Below are 17274 nucleotides of genomic sequence, written 5' to 3' on the forward strand. Positions count from 1 at the left end.
GACAGCTCTCTGGTTTTCATGTCGGTTACTCCTCTAACTATAAATGCACAGTCTGCACAGGCAAAACCCAAATCTGAAACTGAGCGTAGACATTCAGCGCTATTTATTGTTTAAATAATCAATGTAACAGGACACACCTGGGCAACAAAACACACCTGACAGTCACATGTTCCAATACTTTTGCTCACAAGAAAAATGGGTGGGTTCAGACAAAAGGTGCTATCTTCTGAACTGTGTATCAGATCCAGATGTAAATACCTGGAAATAAAAGCTGAAATGTTGATCTTTTGTCTCATATTCATCTTTTAATGTCAAACCCAAATGTTTTCAGTCTACAGCAAAAATAAAGGGATTGGCCAATACTTTTGGAGGGGACTGTAAGCACTATATGAGCTAACAAAGAGTAAATGTGATAAGGAAAAGATTTAAATTGACAATAATTTACTACCTGAGCCTCAGCACAAAGAGAACCAGCAAGATTGTGTCTATTCATTTGGAAATTACATGAATAAAACAGATAAAACTTGTTTTACTTTGTAAACTATTCCAGATAAAATACATCTGTTTAAAAAGCAAACAGCTCCACCTAGTGAGAACAAAACAATGAATGATCACATGAAAGAGTTTTTGTGCAGCATCACTGGAGTTCCTGTAACTGTGGGCACCATGGTGCAGTAACACAGTGCAGAATCTGTTACAGCAGCAGAGGAGATCTTCAGCTCCACTTTCATATCTTCTGTATTAAGATTTATAGACAGTCGTGGATCAGCTGGTTCAGCATATGTGGTCTGTTTTGTGGATCGTACAATCAGCCCCAGAAACTCTGGTTTTGATCCAGGTTTTTGATGATACCAGTGGAGACTATATGGTGATCCTGTATATGTGCAGGACAGTGTGATGCTGCTTCCTTCTGTTGAAGATGAACTGGTTTGGTTTGGTTCAATGCTGTCAGCAGCTTCTGCTATAAAAACATAATTTACGCAATCCAATATCATATTAAAAATAAAATAGATTTTAATAATAATAATAATAATAATAAATGTAATTAACAAAGAATAAAAAATATATATTTACCAGTGTGAGCAACAATAATAAATGCTAAAACAAGGAGTAACATGGTTGTTCTGAATGTCAGTTCAAATAAGCAGCTTTAAAGAAAATGCTCGATTTTACATGTTGTTTTTTACATCTGGCTTCCCCCACAGTCATAGTGAATCATGAGGAGGGTCTAAATCTAGAAGCAGCTTCCTTAATGCTTTTCTCTCTGTGCTGACTATATGTCAGTATTTTAGTATACAGTGTTAGGCTACCTAGACTGTGGTCAAATCAGCTGCTTTTTACTTTTCACAGAAGATGGTATGAACCATTTTTTTTTCCAGAAGACAGAAGTCACCCACAAGTCATGCAATCAAATTACATGCAAGTTTTATACATTACCAAACATAATTGAATACACTTGGTAGTATTAAGATCACTTATTATTGTGCCAGATTGCCAGTACAAAACCAATACAGATTAATTCTTAGTATGTCACTGTACGCCCACAGCAAACATTGAAAAAAATGGACTGCAGATAATTTAAGTTACTTATAATAATAATAATAATTTTAAAGAAAAACAAAGAAATATATGAGTCAAATAAAAATGATACAGATCATCAATACAGAGCAGCTTTCATTGTCCCCATCCATGCCTAATACAAAATACAAAATAAATGAAAAGATAGAACAGTACAGATCAGGTCTCATTGTGCAAAAAGAAGAGAAGAAGTCATACAAGAAAAGCGTCATATAAAATTGATAGTCTGCAAAAACATTAAGGATTACTTCTGTCAGTCTATGCACACAACAGAGCTAACAAAACCCCTAAAAACAAACCCAATTTTCAGAAAAGTTTGGACACTTTTAAAAATGCAGCAACACAAGAAACTGTGATTTGTTCATTTTCTTGAACCTTTATTTAAGTGACAAAAATACAAGGACAAGATTTCCAATATTTTACTGACCAATTTAATTGTATTTTGTACACATTAAGGCATCTAAAATATGACAAATGCATGTTTAACATTGTAAAGGCCTTTTAGCCTATAGAGGTTAGCAGAGGAGTCTCCCAACACGCATTTCCAGTAAGCGCGCACAAGGTAATGCGGTTGGAAAACTGTTTGTTCTCCGCTGTCTAAAGTGTCATCAGCACACATCCACCTCGTAGTGACGTGACGAGGACTTACGTCATCACCGATACCATCAAGGTATAGCATATAAACATAAATCACTGCCACTGTGTTACATTACCATTCCAATTATTTCTACTTTTAATTGTTTGGGAACTGAGGATACTAATTCATGAAGTTTTGCAAATGAAATGTTTTGCCTACTTTTGCTTAATACAAGACTTCAGTGGAAATGGAGCTTGTATTATTATGTATTTAAAATGTAAATTAATCCTACCTTAATTTTAATATATATACCATATATATACAGTGTATCACAAAAGTGAGTACACCCCTCACATTTCTGCAAATATTTGATTATATCTTTTCATGGGACAACACTATAGACATGAAACTTGGATATAACTTAGAGTAGTCAGTGTACAACTTGTATAGCAGTGTAGATTTACTGTCTTCTGAAAATAACTCAACACACAGCCATTAATGTCTAAATGGCTGGCAACATAAGTGAGTACACCCCACAGTGAACATGTCCAAATTGTGCCCAAAGTGTCAATATTTTGTGTGACCACCATTATTATCCAGCACTGCCTTAACCCTCCTGGGCATGGAATTCACCAGAGCTGCACAGGTTGCTACTGGAATCCTCTTCCACTCCTCCATGATGACATCACGGAGCTGGTGGATGTTAGACACCTTGAACTCCTCCACCTTCCACTTGAGGATGCGCCACAGGTGCTCAATTGGGTTTAGTCCATCACCTTTACCTTCAGCTTCCTCAGCAAGGCAGTTGTCATCTTGGAGTTGTGTTTGGGGTCGTTATCCTGTTGGAAAACTGCCATGAGGCCCAGTTTTCGAAGGGAGGGGATCATGCTCTGTTTCAGAATGTCACAGTACATGTTGGAATTCATGTTTCCCTCAATGAACTGCAGCTCCCCAGTGCCAGCAACACTCATGCAGCCCAAGACCATGATGCTACCACCACAATGCTTGACTGTAGGCAAGATACAGTTGTCTTGGTACTTCTCACCAGGGCGCCGCCACACATGCTGGACACCATCTGAGCCAAACAAGTTTATCTTGGTCTCGTCAGACCACAGGGCATTCCAGTAATCCATGTTCTTGGACTGCTTGTCTTCAGCAAACTGTTTGCGGGCTTTCTTGTGCGTCAGCTTCCTTCTGGGATGACGACCATGCAGACCGAGTTGATGCAGTGTGTGGCGTATGGTCTGAGCACTGACAGGCTGACCTCCCACGTCTTCAACCTCTGCAGCAATGCTGGCAGCACTCATGTGTCTATTTTTTAAAGCCAACCTCTGGATATGACGCCGAACACGTGGACTCAACTTCTTTGGTCGACCCTGGCGAAGCCTGTTCCGAGTGGAACCTGTCCTGGAAAACCGCTGTATGACCTTGGCCACCATGCTGTAGCTCAGTTTCAGGGTGTTAGCAATCTTCTTATAGCCCAGGCCATCTTTGTGGAGAGCAACAATTCTATTTCTCACATCCTCAGAGAGTTCTTTGCCATGAGGTGCCATGTTGAATATCCAGTGGCCAGTATGAGAGAATTGTACCCAAAACACCAAATTTAACAGCCCTGCTCCCCATTTACACCTGGGACCTTGACACATGACACCAGGGAGGGACAACGACACATTTGGGCACAATTTGGACATGTTCACTGTGGGGTGTACTTACTTATGTTGCCAGCTATTTAGACATTAATGGCTGTGTGTTGAGTTATTTTCAGAAGACAGTAAATCTACACTGCTATACAAGCTGTACACTGACTACTCTAAGTTATATCCAAGTTTCATGTCTATAGTGTTGTCCCATGAAAAGATATAATGAAATATTTGCAGAAATGTGAGGGGTGTACTCACTTTTGTGATACACTGTATATATATATATATATATATATATATATATATACCATCATGTCACTGCCTTAAATGCAGTTTTATACACCATGTTAACTTGGATTCATGTTCACCTTAACAGAAAAATAGGTTTCAGTTGCCTAAAGAGAAGCAATCATGGAGAGTAGCTGATTGGATAAAAGTAATAGCCAGTGGTGTGTTGCTTGGTTGGTACAATGCTTGGTCTAATGCTCTAGGTGACCACTGCAGAGATCTTGATCTCTCAAGTTTGAATCTCAGGAGATGGCTATTTACAGGCATGATTGACTTTGTCTGAGGGACGGCAAATGTCAAATTTATTGCTGCAGTACATTTGCACCCTCTGCTGTTTGCATGTCAGGTAAAGAACCATTACCTGAACAGTCAATACACAGGCCTACATCAAAATTCTGGACACTTTTTTTTCCATAAATAAAAAATAGGCTTGCTGATGAAGTCATTTTTAGAATGATAATATATCTTCTATTGAAAATACACAACACTGGTCCATGACGAAGCATAATCCTACAAAGCTGATTTGTCAACCACTATTTAAGAAGTTGAATCCAGCTTGATGTACAACCCTAAAATAGAAAAAAAGTTGGGAAATGGAAATAATAAAAAAAAAGAATTTCTTACATTTACTTTTACTTTTATTAGATTGCATACAGGATGAACCTGAGATATTTCATGTATCATATTTCTGCTCAACTTCATTTCATTTATTAATAAACATCCATTCCTGCATTTCAGGCCTGCAACACATTCCAAAAAAGTTGGGACAGTAAAGCATTTACCACTTAATGTTAACATTACCACGTAATGTTGCCGTTCCTTTTCACCACACTTAAAAGATGTTTTGGCATCGAGGAGACCAAGTGATTTAGTGTTTCAGCTTTTGTTTTGGTTTATTCCTCCTGCAAACACGTCTTAAGATGTGCAACAGTACGGGCTCGACGTTGTCGCATTTTTCATTTCAAAAGTCTCCACACGTTCTCTATTGGGGACAGGTCAGGACTGCAGCCATGCCTTTGTAATGTGTTCAGCATGTGGTTTTGCATTGTCTTGTTGAATAATGCATGGACATCACTGGAAAATATGTTGTCTTTAAGGCAGCACATGTTGCTTTAAAATCTCCCTGTACTTTTCTGCATTAATGCTGCCATCACAGAAGAAATGACCTTTGCCAAGGGCACTGACACAGCTCCAGGCCCTGTCTAAATGGTTCTTTTCGTGCTTATGAAGTTTTTGCATACCCCCATAGTTAGCAAAAAAGAGACAATGCTGAGCTTGAGTGTAGCCGTCATGGGCAAAATAGACAGATGGGGCTTAGCAGCAATATAAACATGCACTAAATAGGCATGATGGTGCAAGACCATACTGTCTAATGAAATCATAATTAAAAGTCTTTGGTCTGGAGCACACAGCGTCTATTTCTTCCAAACAATATCTGGTCTACTAATTTATCTTACCACACACATTTACACTGTGTGATGATCCATCACAGATGCATCTAAGCCCAGAGAACTTGATGTTGTTTCCGGACATGGCTAACATGAGACTTCCTTTTTTGCACAGTAAAGTTCTAAGTGGCATTTGTGAATGTAACTCTATACTGTAGTGCTTAACAAAGGTTTGCCAAAGTAACACACATGTGGTTATATGAGTTATTGATAATTGACAGTTCTTGATGCAGTGCTCTCTGAGGAATCAGAGATCATGGGTGTTAAGCACTGAAATTCGTCCAGATTTCTTAAATTGTTTAATGATATTATGCACTGATAAAAGACAACTATGCAAATCCCTTCCAATCTTTCTTTAAGAGACAGACAAGATAACTGAATAAACCAATATAGTGTGAGGTCACTGCTTCACCTTATTGGTAATGCCAAAGATTAGTAAGATTTTTTTTACAGTCTGGTAGACATTAAATTTGGTTGTGTAAAACTAGCTAAAGTAGCTTACCAAGTTAAATACAGCTTATTAATTACAACAATTACCAATTATTTTTTACAAGGATAATATGGGTGTTAATTACCATGTTTTGTTAAATAATACAATATACGTATATACAGAGAGCAGGTGCTACTTGTATTGTATTGTATTGTGTGTGTGTGTGTGTGTGTGTGGTTAACTGATAAGATGTAAAAGGAAAAACAAACTTTGATCTTCTGAGCTTTGAGAAACTTTAAATATGTGAGTTTTTGTACAGCATCTCAGTAGTTTTGTATCACTGGGTGTCTCTATGAGCACAGTGATAGAGAGCAGAATCTGTCAGCTTTAGATTGTTAATAATAAGTTCAGTAGATGTATCATCTGTGTTTGTCTTTAATCGAGGGTCATCAGGAGTGCTCTGTACTAAACTGTAATCTTTTGCACCTTTATACAGTAAAAACTGTGGTGCGCTGTTAGGATTTTGTTTGTACCAGTAAAGTCCAATGTAGCTGCTGCTGGACTGATATGAACATTTTACAGTAACAGTCTCTGTTTCTTTTGCAACAATGTTGGCATCTATTGGTCCAATTTCATCTGCAAAGCCACCTGTTGGAAAGAAAAAAGAAAATTAATTTGTCAGCAAACAATGTAATAAATCAAAAACCTCAATTTATTACTAAATATGTTCATTATTACCTGATGCTATAGTGAGAATCAGTGTTATGTATCTCCCAATGTGCAGCAAGTTGCATAGTTGAAGCATTTCTGAACACAGCTTAATGAGCACTCTGTATAACAGTTCTGTATGGAATGAAACTCATCACATAAGTCTCTAGGCAGCCACACACAGGAAATGCAGATGCTACAGTGTAACTACACACATCATCAGTTTCAGTATCCATTGTTCACTAAGACATTGATGGAAACTTTTGGAGTTAGTTGACGGTGTTGTTAGTCATATATAAAATAAATATATTAAAACTCTTTCATTCTATATGTAAGCACTGTGTCCAATTAAAGAATTTACTTCCTTTTCATACACGTCTTCTCATCAATCATGTGTTTAACTGTAAATTATTTGTGTGTTATAAGCAATATTCAGATAAATAAAATGTAAAAACACTTTATAAATTGAATCTTTGTGTCGCATCTACTAGTATCTAAACATTAAAATCAGCTGAAGCTGACTGCTAAATTAAAAAGAAAATCAGTCTCAGAAAATACAAATTCTGCTGATTGGAACTGTGCTGAGGTGCCCTAGGATGGAATTCTACACTGCTTACACAGGCAGATAAAGGCAGTATGAACCTTGTTTCTACACTCACTGTCCATTTTATCAGCTCCACTTACCATATAGAAGCACTTTGTAGTTCTACAATTACTGACTGTAGTCCGTCTGTTTCTCTGCATGCTTTGTTAGCCCCCTTTCATGCTGTTCTTCAATGGTCAGGACCCCCACAGGACCACTACAGAGCAGGTATTATTTAGGTGGTGGATCATTCTCAGCACTGCAGTGTCACTGACATGGTGGTGGTGTGTCAGTGTGTGTTGTGCTGGTATGAGTGGATCAGACACAGCAGCGCTGATGGAGTTTTTAAACACCTCGTTGTCACTGCTGGACTGAGAATAGTCCACCAACCAAAACATCCAGCCAACAGCACCCTGTGGGCAGCGTCCTGTGACTGCTGATGAAGGTCTAGAAGATGACCAACTCAAACAGCAGCAATAGATGAGCAATCGTCTCTGACTTTACATCTACAAGGTGGACCAACTAGGTAGGAGAGTCTAATAGAGTGGACAGTGAGTGGACACAGTATTTAAAAACTCCAGCAGCGCTGCTGTGTCTGATCCACTCATACCAGCACAACACACACTAACACACCACCACCATGTCAGTGTCACTGCAGTGCTGAGAATGCTCCACCACCTAAATAATACCTACTCTGTAGTGGTTCTGTGGTGATCCTGACCATTGAAGGACAGGGTGAAACAGGCTAAAAACGTATGCAGAAAAACAGACGGACTACAGTCAGTAATTGTAGAACTACAAAGTGCTTCTATATGGTAAATGGAGCTAATAAAATGGACAGTGAGTGTAGAAACAAGAAGGTGGTTTTAATGTTATGGCTGATCGGTGTATATAAAAGTAACAGATAAGAAACTGACATTTAATTTCTGACTAAATATGATTTGTTGTCTTAATATTAGCATATCATTACCCACTTATTATCTGTAATGTGAAGTGCTTCTGAAATGTACATATTTTATCTAAAGGAACTAATATATTTAACTTAGGTGGGTGTTTTTGTACAGTATAGAATGATTTCTTGTCACATAGCAGAATCTGATACTGCAGCAGAGGAGATGTTCAGATCCACTCGATCTTTATCTTCATTTATCTTTGCAGAAAAATTAGAACCTGGAGCTTCTTTATTATATTCGTCAACCAGAATAATGAACTCTGGTCTGAATGTGGAGAACTGACGATACCACTGCAGCTTATTATTTGTACTAAATCCTTTGTAATTGCAGGATAAAGTAACAGAGTCTCTCTCCAAGACAGTTTTAGTGGTTGAAACTGAATTAATTTCCTGTGCACTGTTATAACCTGTGGACAGAGAAAGAACAATGTTTATTTATTGAAAGATATGAGTGTAAGAAAAAAAACTGAGAAGAATCTAGCAGCAGATACATTGTAACTTCTATTTAAGGTTTGGATAAAGGTTCTCATGTGTTATGTGATGTTATTTCTCACCTAAAACAATGGCAAACAATGCCATGACTGATCTGCAGAACAATGTAGCTCAACACCTGCTATCATATCTTATACATAATTAAACCATTTCCTCTTTTTAACTTCCTTTTCCAGCAGTACAGCCCTGTTACAGAGTTTAGTAACATGTAGATGGAACCTGACATCATGTGCACACTTACACTCACTACATCTGTGTGGAACAAAACCTACCATCTATTTGTACTGTATAACTGATCATTTATGCAAATATTATATGTAATATGTTTATTCTTACAGAACTGCTGTCTTTTTTATATTTGATGTAAACATTAACTTAAACTCTTGATTTATGTATTATTATGTATTTAATGTATTGCACTGACATAACTGTTAGTACATTTGGTTAATAATTTTCAAGTGAAGTATTTATCATGGTAAGCAATAAGCCAAAGACACTTGCAAAAAGTGCACTGAAAGACACGTAAAAAAATGTGCACACAAGCATTTAGAGGGAAAAAAAGAAGGCTTACCATATAATCACAAGAGCACTGTACCTACTGTAAAATATGTACAGGGTGAGTCAAAAGTCTCAGGACACTCTTTTATTTCAGAAACGAAAGGGAAAATGACATATCTGAATACCCCAGCAAGTAATGGGTGAGGGGGCCTATCTTTTAGGCTATGTCCGAAACATGGCCGCCATCTTGAAAGCCGCCATATTGGATCAAGGGCAAGTTTTTCCAATAGGAAGGTGGTCATGTAGCATATCAAAGAAGACCAGAATTTTCTCAGAAATCAACTGCCACAAGATATCTCTTGTGTATGGTTCTCGGTACCTCAGATCCAACAATGCAGGTCTTATCAAAGTGGAACGGAGTGACTGATCGTATAGTGGTCGTATATTGTGGCCGCAGCAACTCCTGTTCGAATCTTGGTCACAGCAGGGTGTTTTTGTATACTGTGCTTCAAAGTTTTCCATTCTCTCCTTGGTCAAAAGACAGAAATTAGGCCAATGCTTCAGGAAAGCGCTGTATCTCAAGGACCAGTGGCGCAATGGCTAACGCGTCTGACTATGGATCAGAAGATTCTAGGTTCGACTCCTGGCTGGCTCGGTTACCTTGTGCCTTTTTTGTCTTTCTAACTCCTTGTGTATGGTTCTCGGTACCTCAGATCCAACCATGCAGGTCTTGTCAAAGTGGAAAGAAGTGACTGATGCTGGCGTCAGCCGATGGTAAGATCTTCAGTTTCCCATATGGTCTAGCGGTCATGATTCCTGGTTTTTACCCAGGTGGCCCAGGTTCGACTCCGGTATGAGAATTCATCTTTATGATAGGACTCGAGCAAAACTTTGCCTATTAGTTCCTCTGTGCCATATTGCTGTAGCTCAAGAGGCTTGTTCTGTTGGAACTATAACTGCAGTCCATCAGGGAGCAGTGGACGTAAGCCAGACGTGGTTGACCGTTGGAATGCCGTGATTGTATAGTGGTTAGTACTCTGCGTTGTGGCCGCAGCAACCCCGGTTCGAATCCGGGTCACGGCAGGATGTTTTTGTATGCTGTTCTTCAAAGTTCAAAGAAACGAGGCCGGAGCTTCAGGGAAGTCACAAGTGCAATGGATAACGCGTCTGACTACGGATCAAATCGGTTGGACGCAGGGGGAGGTACAGCTGGGAATCGTCGGCAAAACAATGAAATTGAATACCGTACTTCCTAATGATTTTCCCCAAAGGAAATATATAAAGCAAACAGTACAGGCCCCAGGATAGATCCTTGAGGAACCCCACAGCCAATGGTAGAAACAGAAAAAAAAGAAATTACCGACATGTACTGAGAAGGTCCTATCGCAAAGATAAGACTCAAACCAACTCAGCGCTGCCCCCCTGAGGCCAACCACATGCTCAAGACATGGAATAAGCAAATTGTGGTGAACAGTATCAAAAGCGGCGGTAAGTTCCAATAACACTAAAATAGCACACTTTCCTGCATCTGCCGCAAGCAGCAGGTCGTTAGTCACCTTTAGGAGGGCTGATTCTGTACTATGAAAAGGTTAAAAAACAGACTGAAAGATTTCAAAGATGTAATTTTTTTGTCAAATTAGCCCACAGCTGTGAAAGCACCACTTTCTCCAAAACTTTAGGAAGGAAGGGTAGTTTTGAGATTGGTCGATAATTATTAAGTATAGAAATATTAAGATTATGTTTTTTAAGTAAGGGCTGCACAGCAGCATGAACAGTACCAGAAGATAGACAGGCATTTATTATAGTCAACAGAGTAGGACCAATTGTATCAAATGTTTCCATAATGAGGGAAGTGGGGATAATATCACCAGGGGAGGTTGTGGGTTTCATGCAAAAAACCACATCTTTCATTGCAGAAAGAGCGATGGGCTCAAAAAGATAGAAGCTGTGCGAACACCCCAGATTTGAATGGGGGTCATTGTTAGAGGGTGTTATACTTAATCTGATTGTCTCAATTTTCCCCATGAAAAACTGCAGAAAATCCTCACAAATTTTAGAGGACTTGACAGGGTAACAAATAGGTGGATTTAGAACAGAGTTAATGGTAGTAAATAAAACTCTGGGTTTGTTACTGTGCCTAGATATAATATTTGACAAATAGCTTTCTCTAGCCAGCTTAGTAGCTTCTTGAAAAGCAAACAGGCAACTCTTTAAAATCTCAAAAGGTACCTGAAGCCTGTCTTTCTTCCATTTCCGCTCTGCTTTCCGACACTCTTTTCTAAGGATGCGGATATTATCATTTCCCCATGGCTGATTGGGTTTACCCTTAGCCCACCTGGTTGAAAAAGGAAGCCACAGAGTCAAGGATGGATGAGCAGGTGGAGTTAAACATGGTGACCAAATCATCAGCAGTTGAATTAGATAAAGGAAGCACATTGCACCCTAGTGGGGACATCTTAAGAAAAGAGTCTGAAAAAATGCTTGCCGTAGCAGAGTTTATAGGCCGATAACGACAACTTGTAGCCCTGGTGCCGGTGGCTTGCATTGGCAATGTGAAATTAAAAAATACTGATTTATGATCAGAAAACCAAACATCCTCGATTGCAGTATTATTAATAGAAAAACCATAGGATAAAACAAGATCAAGAGTATGACCGAGACTATGAGTGGGACCACTGATTGATTGTACAAGGTTAAAAGATTCTATTAGGTGCATAAATTCACTGACCATAGGTTTGTATGGGCAACAGACATGAATATTAAAATCCCCCAGAATTAAAAGTCTGTCTGCAGTAGGTATAATCCACGCCAAAAAGTTAGAAAATTCATTGATAAAATTACCAACCACTTTAGGTGGACTATATATAAGAGCACAAATAAGAGAATTACTACAATCCAGTTTTATAAGCTGCACTTCAAAACTAGTAAAATGTTCGACTGAAAGAGCTTCACATTTAAATCGGTTATTAAAAACCACAGCCACACCCCCTCCTCTTCCAGTGGCTCTTGGACAGCTTAAAAAAGAACAGTCCGGAGGCCACAGTTCCAGTAGAGGGCTAAATTCATCCACACTGAGCCATGTCTCAGTTAAAAATAGAAAGTAAAATACTTAAAAAATTAAAAAGTTTTGTTCGTGAGCGATCTCACATTGGCCAGTGCCATTTTTATCGGGGTGTACACAGCGGCCGAGCTCGGTTCCGGGCCGAGTTCTCGTAGGCGAAGTGGGCGTCAGGCGGTCAGGCCAGCTGAGCGCCGATATGTCAGGCTGAACACACCTGAGATAAACAGGTTTAAATTCCAGTGCGTAGTGGTGGACAAAATCAGGTGCAAAGTTAGTAGATCGGGACCTTGCAGAATCCCTGATCTGTGTCCTAACCTTAAGCCAGACTCCGCTGCGTTTTCCGCGCCTCCTGTGGCGCCTTCCCCGCCGGCACCAAGGCAAACACGGGACACACGCAGGGGACAAGGCAATAAACTCAGGATGTAAATTCTCTTGTTGACAGTTCTGTAAATCCATAAGCGTGTAACGTATTCTGATAAGAGTTTGACGGTCATACACCAAACGAGTTGATGCATCACAGACGGAAACACAGACCAACAATACCACCATATACACAACAGGTAGGTGACACTGACGGCTAGCCAACCACACCGGCGCCATCTTGCGTACACACTTGTGTACTTTAAGAGGACATCTTAAACTTTCCCCAATATCAAATGTGCAGATAATGAACAACATCCTGTGCTGTTGTACACCTTCAGAAGTGTCTGCAGGAAGAATGTGACAAAATCATTTAAGAACCACTGAGTTAAACACTGATTGTTTATTAGATAAACAGACTTGGAATACAAGGAGCAGCAAGTGATCAAATGTAAACATGCTAATAGGTCCCTCCTCTGATAACAGGTTTTTGTACAGTATAGCTGTATTTCCTGTCACTGTGGGCTGCAGAGCGCAGTAGTACAGTGCAGAATCAGATACTGCAGCAGAGACGATCTTTAGTTCCATTTTTGTTTTGGTTTTGTAGCGTTTCATTGAGATTCTTGGGTCAGACATTTGAGCCGTTTTAACATCTTCACTATCTTCAACAATCAGCTGCAAAAATTCTGGTTTTGATCCAAGTTTTTGTTGATACCAGTAAAGACTACGAACTGATCCATCATATGTACAGGACAGTGTGATGTTGCTTCCTTCAGTTGAAGAATAGCTGGTTTGATCTGGTCTAATGCTCTCAGCAGCTTCTGATATAAAACATTATAACAATTTATAACATTTAGTTAATACTATATTAAACACATTTTTCTAAATATAGAATTTATGTTTCTAATAGTAGAAAATTAATACAAACATATTTAAATATGATGCCTATTGTATATCACTTACCATTATCATCAACAATAATGAAAATGAAGAAGAGGAGTAACATCATTGTGCTGAGTGTCTGATTCAGATCTGACATCCAGAGTTGAACGTGTCTCTGCTGTATGTAACCACATCTGTCTCCCCACCCCCAATCCAGTTACATCCTTGTCAACTCATGTCAACCTTTATCGGATATTGTGAAAACAGACTAACAAACCATTGTATATAAATAAAAACAAAACCTTTATGTAGATAATAAAGTATAGCTGCAGTTTATGATCTGTTTGTTGCTAAACTTCAACAACATACAGATGATACTAATATTTCTGTTGGCACTGAAACACTGTATACATTAATTGAACTTTACACATATCACTATCTATCTATCTATCTATCTATCTATCTATCTATCTATCTATCTATCTATCTATCTATCCATCCATCCATCCATCCATCCATCCATCCATCCATCCATCCATCCATCCATCCATCCATCCATCCATCCATCCATCCATCCATCCATCCATCCATCCATCCATCCAGTGGTTTAGTAAAAGTCTGATTAGTCAGTAGCATGTACATTCAAATGCTGCTCTTTATTGTGTTATAACTTTATTCATAATAATGCTGATGATTAATTGAATCTTTTCATTTTCTACCTTCCCAGAATATAGACCTAAACTAACTGAGGTAAAATGGCAATCGATCTAAATAGGGGCAGTGGTACATTAGTTGTTAAGATGCTGGACTAGTAATTTGAAGTAATTGAAGGGGTTTAAACCCACTGCTGTGAGGTTGCCACTGTTGGGCCCTTGAACGAAGCCCTTAACCATCAATCACTTGCATTGTATAATGTATATGGTCACAATAGTAAGGTCCTTTAGATAAAAGTGTCTGCTAAATGCTGTAAATGTATATAATCATTATCTCTATTTATAATTGTATTGTACTGTATATTTAGTGTGCTGTATATTTGGATAACTTGTGTTAAACTTGAGACTTTAACAGCTTGTTATCTAGGTGGATTAGAGGTGAACTATAAACAGACAAATAGCATCCTCTTTTGAGGAAAGCAGGTGCTGTCAAAGTTGTGTTTTTGTAAAATGTGGCAGTGTGAGCTGCAGGGTGCAGTAGTACAATGCGGAGTCAGATACTGTAGTAGAGAAGATATTGATGGAACACCTTTATATGTGATATTTTCATTTACCCGGAAATTCTTTGGAAGTCAGGATCAGAGTGCAGAGTCAGACATTGTACAGAACCCTGGAGCTGAGAGGATAAAGACCCTTGCGACCAGTAACAATAACAATAATACAAAACATTCAGTACAATACAATAAGAAATAACAACATCAAGAATAAAATCTTAAGTATGCATGTGTGCCTCATGCTTTTATGTCCTCATTTAACCACTGGACCAACGGGCAGTGGAAATGTCTTTTGTTGACTAACAAGGCAAAGAGTAAAGTGTAAATGAAAAGTAATTAACCCTTTGAAAAAAAAAAAAAAAACTATTATTATTGAAGGTGATGCTGTTTAATATACCAGTACTTTATTAATAATATACTATTTTACAGTTTCTGAGTTGCTAAAACACATTTCCTGAAATGTCCCTGCTCAAAACCAAACACTGCTGTCAAATTACACACAAATCCAGTCAATGCATAAACACTACACAGCAGTTACTACACACTACAGAAAACAATACAAAACACCCTGCTTTTATCATAGAAAAACCAAAAATCTATATTCAGGAATTCTGGAATTTTGTGTGTTCAAGAAAACTATTGATATACAGTATATGTACAATAGAAAATCAACAAATAAAGACATACAGTATATGAACTGCAACATATTTATTAGCATTTGTTTATAAAGCATTCAATGCCATTCATTCTGCCTTGAGATCATGCCTTTGGGGTGGGTCAGGCCACAGGACTTCGTCAACATCACAAGCAATATTCTCCCTTGTTAGACAACGGGGAAAGAATCCAGCCTAGAAAATAATCTACTCTTCGCATGCTTCATCCATTGATTGGAGTAGATTTTCCCAGGTATAGGGGTCTCAGTCATAAACCTTCCACCACCATGCCGAGAAGAATTCTTCAGTTGGGTTAAGGAAGGGAGAGTATGGTGGGACGTACACAGGTCGCTCCCTCAGCTCAGGATCCCCCTGCACAAGTCCAAACAAGGCATCCCTTAGACCATCCAGAAATGTTAAAAGATGTTCCGTGTTGTAGGGCCCTAATGTAACATGGCGATGCAGATTTCCATTGCTGTTGATGGCCGCACATAGGGTTACATTGCCACCACGTTGGCCAGGCATTTCTATAATGGCACGTTGACCAATTATGTTGTGACCTCTTCTTCGCCTCTTTGTTAGATTGAACTCAGCTTCATTCAAATATATATATTCATTGGCCTCTCCATGGATTCCAGTTCAAACATTGTTTATACACATAGTGAAAATAGACCCAAATAAGTTGTGACACATCATGACAGACACTGTATACATGCTGCTTTACATACAATACAGTATACAGGGGTTGGACAATGAAACTGAAACACCTGGTTTTAGACCACAATAATTTATTAGTATGGTGTAGGGCCTCCTTTTGCGGCCAATACAGCGTCAATTCGTCTTGGAAATGACATATACAAGTCCTGCACAGTGGTCAGAGGGATTTTAAGCCATTCTTCTTGCAGGATAGTGGCCAGGTCACTACGTGATGCTGGTGGAGGAAAACGTTTCCTGACTCGCTTCTCCAAAACACCCCAAAGTGGCTCAATAATATTTAGATCTGGTGACTGTGCAGGCCATGGGAGATGTTCAACTTCACTTTCATGTTCATCAAACCAATCTTTCACCAGTCTTGCTGTGTGTATTGGTGCATTGTCATCCTGATACACGGCACCCCCTTCAGGATACAATGTTTGAACCATTGGATGCACATGGTCCTCCAGAATGGTTCGGTAGTCCTTGGCAGTGACGCGCCCATCTAGCACAAGTATTGGGCCAAGGGAATGCCATGATATGGCAGCCCAAACCATCACTGATCCACCCCCATGCTTCACTCTGGGCATGCAACAGTCTGGGTGGTACGCTTCTTTGGGGCTTCTCCACACCGTAACTCTCCCGGATGTGGGGAAAACAGTAAAGGTGGACTCATCAGAGAACAATACATGTTTCACATTGTCCACAGCCCAAGATTTGCGCTCCTTGCACCATTGAAACCGACGTTTGGCATCGGCACGAGTGACCAAAGGTTTGGCTATAGCAGCCCGGCCGTGTATATTGACCCTGTGGAGCTCCCGACGGACAGTTCTGGTGGAAACAGGAGAGTTGAGGTGCACATTTAATTCTGCCGTGATTTGGGCAGCCGTGGTTTTATGTTTTTTGGATACAATCCGGGTTAGCACCCGAACATCCCTTTCAGACAGCTTCCTCTTGCGTCCACAGTTAATCCTGTTGGATGTGGTTTGTCCTTCTTGGTGGTATGCTGACATTACCCTGGATACCGTGGCTCTTGATACATCACAAAGACTTGCTGTCTTGGTCACAGATGCGCCAGCAAGACGTGCACCAACAATTTGTCCTCTTTTGAACTCTGGTATGTCACCCATAATGTTGTGTGCATTGCAATATTTTGAGCAAAACTGTGCTCTTACCCTGCTAATTGAACCTTCACACTCTGCTCTTACTGGTGCAATGTGCAAT

General features: G+C 39.3%; 2 non-coding genes across 2 annotated transcripts; both read left to right on the plus strand.

Moving 5' to 3' along the window:
* Positions 1-9776: 9776 nt before the first annotated feature.
* Positions 9777-9849, plus strand: trnah-aug (transfer RNA histidin (anticodon AUG)). Its single transcript has one exon. It is a non-coding gene; the product is annotated as a tRNA-His (tRNA).
* A 356-nt stretch (positions 9850-10205) lies between these two features.
* Positions 10206-10277, plus strand: trnah-gug (transfer RNA histidin (anticodon GUG)). Its single transcript has one exon. It is a non-coding gene; the product is annotated as a tRNA-His (tRNA).
* Positions 10278-17274: the final 6997 nt, after the last annotated feature.

Source organism: Trichomycterus rosablanca, chromosome 4, assembly GCF_030014385.1.
Source record: "Trichomycterus rosablanca isolate fTriRos1 chromosome 4, fTriRos1.hap1, whole genome shotgun sequence".
NCBI lineage: Eukaryota > Metazoa > Chordata > Actinopteri > Siluriformes > Trichomycteridae > Trichomycterus > Trichomycterus rosablanca.